At 38.5% G+C, this 13,810-nt stretch overlaps 1 pseudogene; it reads right to left on the bottom strand.

Moving 5' to 3' along the window:
- Positions 1-2,544: 2,544 nt before the first annotated feature.
- On the bottom strand, positions 2,545-13,187 carry LOC113093818 (p53-induced death domain-containing protein 1-like; annotated as a pseudogene).
- Positions 13,188-13,810: the final 623 nt, after the last annotated feature.

The raw sequence follows: 13,810 nt of genomic DNA, 5'->3' as shown, positions 1-13,810 counted from the left end.
GGTAAACTTTCATGTGTTCATAGGGATCGATTACAAGCTCTTTTTTTTTTTTTCTTCAAGTAGCGTTGTTTGGCTTCATTATTAAGTTTGTCCATATAGGTATAGGCAACTTTTTTTGTCACGTTCTATAACTTTTTCTGGAGACCGGCTATTATCTTATTACAAACCTGCTTTGCGATGCCTCTAAAATGGCCGCCGTTACCCACAATGCACCATTCCATAACGTCTACGCCCGAGCTCTATACTCATTTAGATTGAGATTTTGCATAAAGAAAATATTAATCCTATTTTTTATTTGGGGGGGGGGGGGGGGATATGCTTAGTCCTCTTTGCATTAATTTTCATGATAAATAAGCATTTGTTACCACCAAATTCTCATTTACATATAACAGTATTCTCATAACCACAAAAATGTATAAAGATAAAATACATTTACACACTTCCCATGATTTATTATTTTAATATTTTATCACATTTTAATATTTTAATGTGAACTGATTTTATTTTTATTACTAAAATTTCACAACATGTACATTAGGGTGGTATTTGCCTTTAATTTATAATTTTAGTGAAAAAGTGAAAAAGTACTGTTGTTTTATAAACCCAACATAATAATTTCATATATATTTTTACATGTAATAATTAAATATATGTGTACATGTACCTATATTTTTCCTATAATTATATATATTGTGACGAGTCAGCTGCCTCCTCCCTGATTGTCACCGGCACCCCGTCCTAAATCGCCGCCCTTCACCAGGCTCCCGACTGGAGTGGGTGTGTGAGAGGAGGGGCGCTGGACGAGTCAGGGCTGGCGGCGTGTGATGGGGCACACCTGAAGGAAGTGGAGCCTCATTACCGCCGCTGGTTAAAAGCCCAACGCGCCTCTCCTCAGGGGACCGGTCTCTTCCCCGTGCATGCACGCTGGTGTCCTCGTGGGTCCAGGAAGGGTGCGTTGAGGGACTCCCGCGCCACAAGAGACGTGAGCAGCCGGACCCGCGATCCGGAGGAGAACCGCACCCGTATACACGGCCGACGGGCCAGGATGCCGGGCCGTCCATCCCCTACCAGCGCCGCGGCCGACGAGAGAGATGCGGCCGCTAGAGGAAGCCGCCGCCCCTCGCGCCCCGGACCAAGGAGGGGTGCGCGTGCGGCCGCCGGACTCCGCCCCTTGCCTGGACCCTTCCTCAATGAACACTGCCCGACCCACACGAACCCCGCAGCACAACGAGGACACCAGATCCCCTGTTATTTTGGACACTTTCCCCCTTTGGCCACTTTTATTCCCTTTGTTTTATGATTTCTGTTAATAAAAGCCTCTCCGAGGCCTGACGCCACGCCCACTGTGTCTGTCTTGTGCTCCTCCCGTGACACTGGTGGAGAATGCGGGCAAGGCGGAGCCTAGACAGCGCAGTTGGGAAACATCTGGTGACGTCACTCCCTCTCGCTTGCAAACGTTCATGAGAACCCGGACTGGGACGGAGGAAAACTGGGGACAGCCTCCCAGCCACAAAAAGGGTAAGTGACTTCTGTTATTGTCATTTTACCCTGTGGTTGGTTGAGGCTGTCACTAAAACCCGGTTTCTCTGTCCCTGTTCCGGTGCGCTGCGAGAGGGAGAACCGCCCGGAGAGGAATCCCCGCCCACTCCGACCGTTTGGAGCCTGGTTGAGGATGGTAGCACTCCCGTGTGGGCGGCGCCCTGATGACGGGGATGTCGCTTGGGAGGGGGAATGTGACGAGTCAGCTGCCTCCTCCCTGATTGTCACCGGCACCCCGTCCTAAATCGCCGCCCTTCACCAGGCTCCCGACTGGAGTGGGTGTGTGAGAGGAGGGGCGCTGGACGAGTCAGGGCTGGCGGCGTGTGATGGGGCACACCTGAAGGAAGTGGAGCCTCATTACCGCCGCTGGTTAAAAGCCCAACGCGCCTCTCCTCAGGGGACCGGTCTCTTCCCCGTGCATGCACGCTGGTGTCCTCGTGGTCCAGGAAGGGTGCGTTGAGGGACTCCCGCGCCACAAGAGACGTGAGCAGCCGGACCCGCGATCCGGAGGAGAACCGCACCCGTATACACGGCCGACGGGCCAGGATGCCGGGCCGTCCATCCCCTACCAGCGCCGCGGCCGACGAGAGAGATGCGGCCGCTAGAGGAAGCCGCCGCCCCTCGCGCCCCGGACCAAGGAGGGGTGCGCGTGCGGCCGCCGGACTCCGCCCCTTGCCTGGACCCTTCCTCAATGAACACTGCCCGACCCACACGAACCCCGCAGCACAACGAGGACACCAGATCCCCTGTTATTTTGGACACTTTCCCCCTTTGGCCACTTTTATTCCCTTTTGTTTTATGATTTCTGTTAATAAAAGCCTCTCCGAGGCCTGACGCCACGCCCACTGTGTCTGTCTTGTGCTCCTCCCGTGACTATATATATATATATATATATATATATATATATATATATATATATATATATATATATATATATATATATATATATATATATATATATATATATATATATATATATATATAATTATAAGAAATTAATAGGTAAATATACACAGACACAGGCTTTAAAAAAAACTGATGGAACATCTGGGAGCGTTTCAGTAATAAGAAAGGAGGAATAATATCAATCCCAAATCCCAAAATAGCTTCAGTTTCTTTATTCAAAATGTATAACTATTTATTGAATATAAGTTAATGTTAAATTAATCATATTTTTTAGTTGATTTTAGGGTGAAATATGACCTTTATTTAGAGGCTGCGTGGGATTCACCCACATACATAAAAAATATTTTTGATTGTTTCTTGGTTAAAACACTAAGAACAAGTAACAAGTACGGATGGCTCATGTGCAGCATTGTGTCTCACTACAAATAAATCACATCTGCTGGACGATGTGAGCTGGAGAGGCACAGGAGAGAGAGACAAACATCTAATGAAGACATCATTCAGACAGACTGAATCTGCTCTGAGACCCAGAGACTGTACTGTCTGTCTGTGTGTGTGTGTCTCTGTTGGTCTGCAGTGCTGCTGGTGGGAGTTTATATGTCACAATGTGAGCGTGTGTCAGCTGGACTGAGGGTCTGCAGAGCTGGCTGCTGTCTCTAGTCCGACTCTCTTTAATGATTCTTCATACTTCCTCTTCCCCAGATTCACAATGTCCTCTACTTCCTCAGCCAAGTCCCGCCCACCACTGTCCACCAGTGCTTTCATCAGCCGCTGCACCACCCCAGGCCCCGCCCCCTGCTTCCCTCTCACCCAATGAAAGAGCATCGCCAACACCTGGGCCCCAAAGTCCCTGAGAAAACACACACAAGAAGATTTCATTTTTCTTACTGTAACTATTACTGCTACTATTACTGTTACTAAAACGATCTGATCTGTCTGAATTTTTTCAAGTAAAGTATAAGGAGACATAATGAACAAAATTAAATATACTGTATAATTAAAGCTAATATGATTATGATATTATCAATAATGATTATATAACAAAAGTAATGAATAAATAATAGAAAATTATGATAATTTATATATTTATTTACAATAAATAATTAAATATATGAAATGTTGCAATAAATAAATAAAACTTAAATTTAACACGAATCTAAATAACAAATCTTTTGCATTGATTTCTTAACACCTTTCATTCCTAAATTATAGACTTCATTGACATAATCCAAAAAAAAAACTGCATCAAGGTCATTATCATTAAAAACAAAAAAATAAAAATTATTTTTGTTACTTAAAAAAAAAAAAAATGTATAACAGAAATGAAATAAAGTATTAGAAAATAATTAACAACAAAAAACATGCAACACAATTATTAAAACTTAACTAAAATGAAAAAGAAAATGGAAAATATAACAAAACACAAAATATGAATTAAAAGTAATACTAAAAAAATACTAAAATAACAAACACACAAAATAATATAGATGTTAAAATTTCATACACACATATTATTATTATTATTATCATTATTAGCGTCAGCTAAAATGAAAATGAATAAATGTAAATCTAATGTAAATGTTTAATATTATTACTATTATTCCCATTAAAAAAATAATGGGAGTATGAAAGAGAATCTTCTGTAGTAGTAGTATAAGATTAATGAGAATTAGGAGATAACAGTTTCTTGCAAATAAAAAAAACTAAGTTAATAAGGCATGTAAATAAAAGGAATAGGAATTAAAGTATTAATTTATAATGAAAACTGAGAGAAAATATGGCATTAAATATGCCTTGAAATGAAAAACAAGAAGAAATGTCATGACATACACTTTGAAATAAATGCATTTTGTGCCTTATTTTGTGACTGGCATTGCTTTGTATTTTTAATTAACGATTGCTTTTTTGCTTATTGTTCTATAATAATATATGTCATTTAACTTGAATTGAGAGACATTAAAGACAAAAAGATGAACAGACTACAGAACAGACTGAGCGTGCATGCATGAGTGTGAGTGTGTACCGTCTCCTGCAGAGTCCCAGATGGCTGAACCATCAACACAAAACACTCACATTCCCCTCATAAAACCACCGCTGCCTTCATTCCTTTCACACAGCCTCTCTCTCTCTCTCTCATCATGAGTGATTTTACACTAGCGCAAACACATCTGTGATGGAAAAACTGGAATTAAGATATCAAAAACTCATGAATATTAATGAGGCTTGATTCTAAATCCTGGAATGTCCAGTCACAGCATCTAATTAATATTCAAATATTACAAGCTGCAATAAATGTGAACAACAACCTATTTTGGTAGTACAGTTTGTCTAACCTCTTATTACTGAAATGATTGCATCACTGAATGCCACAGAAATTGTTAAGGGGATCTGGAGATCACATGCAAGCTGTAAACCTGGAGTCAATCAGTCCTGTAACAAAGAGTGAAGGTTTGGTCCTGAATAGCAGGGCCCTCTGCTGGCTCTGATCTGATGCCCACCTGTGTTGGTTGCGGATGCGTTCCAGCTGGTCGTAGCTGATGCCCAGGTTGATGCCGATGTTCTGCCACTCTTGATTGATGCGTAAGCACATGGACAGCAGGTTAGTCTGTGTCAGGTAGCCGCTTTCCGGGTCGCCCAGGTTCAGCTCGCCAGAGATGCTCCCATCACAGTCTGCGTTCTGTGTGTGTGTGCATGACAACACAATACTCATTCATCTGTCAGAGGCTACATTATAGACCGAAATATGTGATACAAACATGACATTTTTGTTTAAGAGCAATGTTCAGAACACTAGTGGGATACACAGGCAGCATCCTAACCTAAAAGGAAACCTACTGTAATAAGTGTTTGATTTTAAACATTAGTTAATAGTCACTTACAGCTTCTCGAGGTTGATTCTAATACATTAGCAGGCTGCAAATAAGCACTTTCACTTGTGCATTTTAACTGGAACCATTTTCTTTAATTGCATGCAGTGCTTAAAGGAACACTCCACTATTTTTGAAAATAGACTAACTTTACAACTCCCTAGAGGTAAACAGTTGAGTTTTACTGTTTTTGAATCCATTCAGCAGATCTCCGGGTCTGACGGTAGCGCTTTTAGCTTAGCTTAGCATAGATCATTGAATCTGATTAGACCGTTAGCATGTCCCTCAAAAAAGGACTAAAGAGTTTCTATATTTCTCCTATTTAAAACTTGACTCTCCTGTAGTTACATCAAGTACTAAAACCGACGGAAAACGAAAAGTTGCAATTTTCTATTTTCAGGTGATGCGTTATGTGTTTATCACGCCCGAATGAGAGTGTAGTTCCTAGTTATATCAGCCTAGAATATCCTAACTTTTAATTTTACGTCAGTCATAGTACACGATTTAACTACAGAAGAGTCAAGTTTTAAATAGGAGAAATATAGAAACTCTTTAGTCATTTTTGAGCGAGATGCTAACGGTCTAATCAGATTCAATGATCTACAGTATGCTAAGCTACAGTAAAAGTGCTACCGTCAGATCCGGAGATCTGCTGAATGGATTCAAAAACAGTAAAACTCAACTGTTTAACTCTAGTGGAGTTGTAAAGTTAGTCTATTTTCAAAAATAGTGGCGTGTTCCTTTCATAATGTATATTTACGTACATAACAATACAAATATACTTTCTTATGCTTATACAATATTTCAAAATATACACTTATATTATAATAATATAATATGAATTATACTCTTATGTATAAAAATGTAATGTAATAATATAATATAAAAAGTGAACGTTGTTTATGTTCAGCATGCCCACGCTGTCTACTGAACAAAAACAATGCTGATTACGTTCTGGGGTACTCTCCAGTAACTCAGGGAGAAGAATTGCTGAATATATTATGTTATTATTGCACACTTATTTTCTTTGCACACAAAAAGTGACTGTTGAGTTGATAAAATGGACTAGTCACATGGACTATTTTACCGATTTCTTTGCTGTCTATGGAGGGTCAGAAAGCTCTCAGGTTTCATAAAAAATATCTTCATTTGTGTTCTGAAGATGAACAAAGGTCTTACAGGAGAGATATCTTATAAAACACAATATAGTATTGTGTGCTTTGGGACAGAGTCTTGATCTTGTAGTCTGAATAATATTTTTTCTTAAATATTTATCAATTTTACTGGTAGTCCACTGTATGAAGAATTTTTAGGTATAATAAGTCACATTTCACTTTATAGTGCTTTCAAAATTAGCGCTTCATTAATTTGAAGAAAATAAAATTAACAGCAATATTTTTTAAAACTTGAATATTAATGTAGGTGGGATTAATCACAATGTGTGATTGATTAGTGATTTTTTTTTATTGATTGACAGCATTAATACATGACAGACTGTATGGGTTCACTTTATGTGTTTATAGACGCTCACCATGAGAAGTTTGTGATGGAGAAAATTTTCTTTTCTTTTACTCGTCACCTCCTCTGGAAGATCACTGGGCACTTCACCGCGGTAAAATGACACCTAGACGGACACGCATCTTATTCCATTACTTTTGACTTGAAATACTGGGCTAATCCAACAACTATGACCCCTGAACGACCCCAAGTCCTGTCTCACCTGCCCTCTCACTGTGCCCTGCTGTGGGTGGGTCGGGCACACGTGCACCTCTTTAATGTTCTTCAGGTGAGAGTAAAAGGTGAATGAGATTCTGCCATCTTTACAGTCCTGACGGTCTGAGGAAACATGTTCCAATTACAATCCGCTAAATAAACTTGAGCTATTATTGTGATTTCATTATGTTTGATAGTAAGCTGTAGTGTTTTCTGTTTGTGTGTGTGTCCACCTGCATTGATGTCAATGCCTCTCTCAAAACCTGCAAAAAACTGCTCTCCCTCCAGCAGGACGCTCAACTCCGACGGCTGAGGCCCTTCATACTGCTCCGACAGAGACAGCAACCTGCTTTCAGCCTAAAGAGAGACAAGAACCATGACTAATGAAGGTAACGCATGTCATTTTAAAGAAAAATAAAGTATCCTACTGCAATGAACATAGTCTTTAACTATGAACAAGTTAATAGGTTGACTTCCTGTAAGTTTAAATTAGTCATGGGCAACGATTAATCGCGATTAATCGCATCCAAAATAAAAGTTTTTGTGTACATAACATACATATATATGTGTGTGTGTACTGTATATATTTATTATGTATATATAAAGACACAAACACAGAGTATATATTTAGAAAATATGTACATGTAATTACATGTAATTTATATTAAATATACATTTATTTAATATATAAACAATATATTTTTCTTAAATGTATACATGCATGCGTGCATACTTATAAATGCATAATAAATAGTACACACACAGATATTATGTACACAAAAAAGTTTATTTTGGATGCGATTAATCATCGCCCAGCACTAGTTTAAACACCTTGTAAGCACAGAGACTCAAGGCTGAACTCTTTGACTTAGTATGCCTCCCCCAGAGCACCTTAAATTCAAGATAGCATGAAAGCCCTCACATGAGCTCATACTCTCACCCTTTCCGATGGCAGGCACTGCAGCAGAACTTGCTCTGGGTCGTTTTTTCTCTGTAATGCCAGAAATCGAACCCGGAACTGTTTCAAGCGGTGATACATTTTCCTGACGACCCCGCAAACACACCTGTGAGTGGTGTACCACAACCAGTACCTGAACACACACACACACACATATACAGTCAAACGAAAATTTATTCAGACACCTTCAACATTTCTCACATTAACAGTATATTCGCTATAGCTTGGAAAATGGTAATAAAATATGACAAAAATTCAGCGTTAACAAATTCATCTTGATAAAATCATCCTTCTCTTAGACTGTCACACAAATGAAATTAGGTTGAATATCTGTCAGCTGTTAAATTTAAATGCACAATTAGATAATACCAATTTAGGTCAACCACTTACCAAGCGATGCTTCATTTTGTTCAGACTGTGGTGTAAAAAGTTTGCATTACCAATTGAAGAAAAAACACTTAAGCAGAACATGGTCAGGTCAAAGTGTCTGAATAATATTTTTTCTTAAATATTTATCAATTTTACTGGTAGTCCACTGTATGAAGAATTTTTAGGTATAATATGTCACATTTCACTGTATAGTGCTTTCAAAATTAGCGCTTCATTAATTTGAAGAAAATAAAATTAACAGCAATATATTTTAAAACTTGAATATTAATGTAGGTGGGATTAATCACAATGTGTGATTGATTAGTGATTTTTTTTATTGATTGACAGCATTAATACATGACAGACTGTATGGGTTCACTTTATGTGTTTATAGACGCTCACCATGAGAAGTTTGTGATGGAGAAAAGGACGTAGATCTGCGTGACCTGAAGCGACACCTGAGCGGTGATGTCAGTCCAGGTGTGGGCCGTGGGGTCACCGTGCATTAGGTGCAAACGGGACATGTCCACCATGTGTCCTAAACACACACACATACACACACAAAGCTAAAACATGCATCTGCAATACACACTCTTTTGTTTGTTACATTACACAGTTACACACAATTTGACTCCTCCCAAAATGTTAAAATAATAAACATGATTAGCTGATGAGATTCTGAGTTGCTTTCCAGTGCTGATCTCTCTCCAGTTGATCTTTAAATTAGCTGATGATGAATAAAATGCAGTGCATATCTATTGCTTTTATCAATAAAATGCAATCCTAAATTTCCATATAGCGGGGGAACTGTACATTCGATTTCTATCCATTTTGTAGAGACACATTTATGTGGCCAAGAGTAAAATAAAACTATTTTAACAAATCAGATATATATCCGATCAGCGAAAATGCATGACCAGATGTAATCAGGCTCTTAGACAATAAATTATGACAAACAATATAACATCTAACAATTATATAACAATATAACAACTGTATTTTTAAAATTGGACACCTTTTGTTAAATTAAGCATATGATGTAGTAATTTTAAATTGCTACATTTCATAATTTAAACACATAATTTAAAATAGTTTCACACACTATTTATTTTATATTTATTTTTAAAAATGGCAGTAAAAGTATATACTGTGCAATATGCAGTACACTAATATTTTGGCTAAATAAACACTAAAGATAAAGAGCAGTATAAAAGTATAACTTTGCCGTGTACAATTAAAATGATTACAATTATGATCAAATATTCATTTTTATAATTAGAGTCAAACATAATAATAATAATAATAATTACTTAAATGTTATGATTATTATTCAGTTTGACTGGGTTTTTAAAATCCTAGTGCGTATATAATGTGAACTGAAACACTATTATGATTAAAAAGAGTTTTTTTTTTTTGTTCTGTTTACTTTGACTTCATGTGACCATGAATTAACATCACAAAACATGCAAATGTGCTGTTAAAATATAAAAGATTAACTTAAAATCTAGGGGTAGTTTAAACAACAAATTTACATCTAAGGAGTTTAACTAATAAAAAAGTTCAACATCTGAAAAATAAACTTTTTTTTTTATGCTAAAACAGTGTTGAAGATGGAGACATCATTGTACACATTCCTCATTTGTTTTGAACAGCATTAATGTCTGTGAACTTAAATCTCTCAGGCATGAACGAGACTCTAATAAGCTTACGATCTGCTCGGTTTAACAATTAAACCGTTTCCTGGAAAGAAGTGAAGCGTGAATGTGATGCAATACCAGTCACTCCAGGTGGAAGAGGAATCTGCACTCTGATTGGCTGAAGGAAGTGCATGCTGGGAGTTTGAGAGATTAATTTCAAGATCACAGTGAGATCAATCTAGATTAAAAAAATTAATCTATGCCCACCTCTAATATTATATATATATATATATATATATATATATATATATATATATATATATATATATATATATATATATATATAGGTGTGTAACTGTACACATATTCGTACCGAAAAGTGCAATCATCCATTATTCTTTACAACTAGTTTTAACGCAAAACAAACATAAATTAACAAATCATGCCTCACATAATTACTCAATCAGTGTTTTAATCATGGAAAGACGTCATTAAAAAGCTTGATAAACAAAAATGATAACCCTCTCAAATGTGGCTCCGTGTGGGCGGAGCTCCAGCTGTCGACTCAACAGGATGTCATGCTCATCTAGCCACACCCACTTCCGGTCTGGTCTCCTCTCCGCCCACTGGAGATGTGTTACTGCATTTACGCATCTCCGTGGAAACAAGAGCTCCGCCCCTCCAGGAAGGAGCACGTGACAGCCAGCAGGTGACACTTGAAAACTGATGGACAGAGGAGAGTTTGGAACTAGCATTATAGAATGTTTAATGCATACTGTTTTTAAATTTTTTTTTTTTTTTTTTACCCTAACACTGCATTCTATTTTTATTTTTATTTTTTTTTTAAGATTTCATCATTCAAAAATGATAATGGCTTCCAGAAAAAATATGAAGCAATATGTTTCTTGAGCAGCAAAACAGCATATTAAAATGATTTCTGAAGATCATGTGACACTGAAGACTGGAGTAATGATGCTGAAAATACTGCTTAGCATCCACAGAAATAAATTACATTTTACAATATCCTACAATAGAAAACAGTTATTTTAAATTGTAACTATATTTAAATAAACACAGCCTTGGTGACCATAAGACCATAAGTCTTTTAAAATCATTAAAACCGCCCCATACTTCTGAATGATAAACAAAGGTAAGCTCAGTTCACCTGTGTTGATGAAATCAGAGGTGCAGCTCTGGATCCCAGATTCTTCCAGAACTTTAAAACACAAATAATGTCAATGGGATCAAACAGGCTTAGTTTGTACAGATTTCATCATACACCAATGCAAAAAAATACCATCCAGAATACATTATATTATAAAAACATAATACTCATATGCTTGTCTGTCTAGGCCGTCATAATAATCATATGCTTGATAAAGGTCATATTTGTTTGATAAACATTTCATTATAATAATGTAACATAAGCTGGACTAAAGCAGCATCAGTGAGAGCTGACAGTGACCTGGGGTCACATGGGCGATCCGTGGGGGTGTTAGCGGTCGACCCAGCGGGTTGTTCCTCAAGTCCAGTTTGTCGAGGCAGCGGGAGGGAGCGCAAACATTCAGGAACACTCCTCAGATCATTACTCTGGAGTACTAGCTTCCTCAGAGAGCGGAGAGACCCTGAGAGAGAGAACGAGCCATCAGACATGTCACAAATACCAGGTTAGAAATCTGAAATCTCATTTAGAAACAGCAGTTGGCATAGTATAAGACAATTTCTGACACAAAGATAGCATCATGCACGGCTGCACGATTATGCCAAAAATCATAATTGTCAATTTTTCCTTTGAAATTGTAATTAATTACGATTATTACAATTTACATTGAATGATGTTTATATTATTGTTTTTATGCAACTGCATGCTTTAGTTTATATGTACATAAACGAGCTGAAAACAACGGTATGATAATGCTACACTAAAACAATGGGAAACCCTTAAGATAACATGTAGAAAGAAAAAAACATATCTTGTGTGTGTGTGTGCGTGTGTGTGTGTGTGTGTGTGTGTGTGTGTGTGTGTGTGTGTGTGTTCCTCACCCAGAGTCTCCGGCAGCGCTCTGAGCCTGTTATTGGACAGCTCTAGTTTCTGTAAGTCCTGAAGTTGGCCGAGTTCATCTGGAAGTCTCTCCAGCTGGTTGAAGGGCACGTCCAGCTCCTCCAGCCTGCAGAGGAGGCGCACACCCCGGGGCAGATCCACCAGCCTGTTCCCAGCAGACTCACGCGCCACAGGGACACCAGCGCTCCCAGACCCTCCGGCAGACCCCTCAGCCGATTATGACACAGCAGCAGCTCAAAGAGATGAAAGAGAGACAGGAGACACGGAGGAAGAGAGGAGAGACGGTTGAAGGAGAGATCAAGGTGAACGAGGAGAGAGAGTGAAGAGACAGAGTCAGGAAGAGAGGAGAGCAGCCCCGGAGAGGCTCACCCTGAGGGTCATGGAAACGGTGTCCTTGAGACAGAAACAAACTTGTGAAAAAGGTTAGACAGACTAATATTATTATTCTGAATCATTAGTTAGTGTGTGTTTGTGTACCTCTGATAGTCAGAGAGCGCAGTTGTGTGAGTCGGGGCAGCACACTCAGTGCCTCTCTCTAGCGCCCCCTCATCCTCTGATCCCAGTCTGAGGTACTGCAGGCCTCTCATCCGCTCCTGAGCACACTCCCAGAACACAGGGAGAACCTCTCCTCCAGAACCAGACGCTGCTCTGCCAGCACACCATCCAGCCCCAGAGACGGAGGAAGAGGAGGAGAGAGACAGGCCAGAGAGGAGGAAGAGGACGACCAGACGGACGGAGCCCAGGTGTCGTGTGGTCAGAGGAAAGAGAGAGTCCAAACGGTGGACTTTCCTCCAACTGTGAGCTCCAACGAACCTGGTAAAACCAGACCCACGTCCGTCCCCATCGTCGCTCCTCTTTCAGCTGAAAAACCACCAATACGTCCTCCTTCTTCTCTTTCTTTATCAGACGTGGCCAGCCACACTTTCTCCCCTGCCTGTTTTATCCTCCTCTCTCTCCATCTATTCCGGTTTTTCTTTTTTCTTCAGCTCCTCCTACAAACAACATATAGTGAGGAAATTGAAGGAGAGATGAATCTGGCACCTCCGTCTTCATCTTTCCAGCACCGCAGTGGGGTCACATCTCTAGACTGGGCGGCCATGCTCAGACAAGCCCATCCACCGGAGAGACAAAACATCCTTTAGAGAAAAAGAAAGTGTTAATTGGAAAAGCTCACAATCAGTAAAAGCGTACCAATGAACTTCACAGTCAGCAAAATTGAAGATCAGCAATTGAGCATCACCACTACTGAAAAAATAATAAAAAAAATATGTTTTGTCAATGCATAATTACCTTTTTAAAAAATCTATTCATATTAAACACATTATATATATATATATATAATATATATATATACATACATAATATTGCATATATATTTTCAGTGTATACATACATAAATATGTAAATTAAATATATCTAAATAGCAGTAATATATTCTAGATACTATATATATATATATATATATATACACATATACATACATACATGTGTATATATATATATATTATATATATATATATATAATATATATATATATATTATATATTATATATATAATATCTTATTATATTACTGCAATATTACTGCCTTACTCATTTTTTTTTTTTTTGTAAATTTTAATTTGACTAGTGGTGGGTACAATAACAGCTTATTGTGTTTAGTAACAATAGCTGCATTATCTGCGCTGTTTAGAGGTGAATAGTTCCCATGGTAAATCACTGTAAAGACACCATAACATTCATTTCACTGTGGGCTAAAA

Source organism: Carassius auratus, unplaced genomic scaffold, assembly GCF_003368295.1.
Source record: "Carassius auratus strain Wakin unplaced genomic scaffold, ASM336829v1 scaf_tig00215161, whole genome shotgun sequence".
NCBI classification, from domain to species: Eukaryota; Metazoa; Chordata; class Actinopteri; order Cypriniformes; family Cyprinidae; genus Carassius; species Carassius auratus.
Note: the sequence above shows the minus strand (reverse complement) of the source record. Positions and strands in the feature narration are given on the sequence as shown.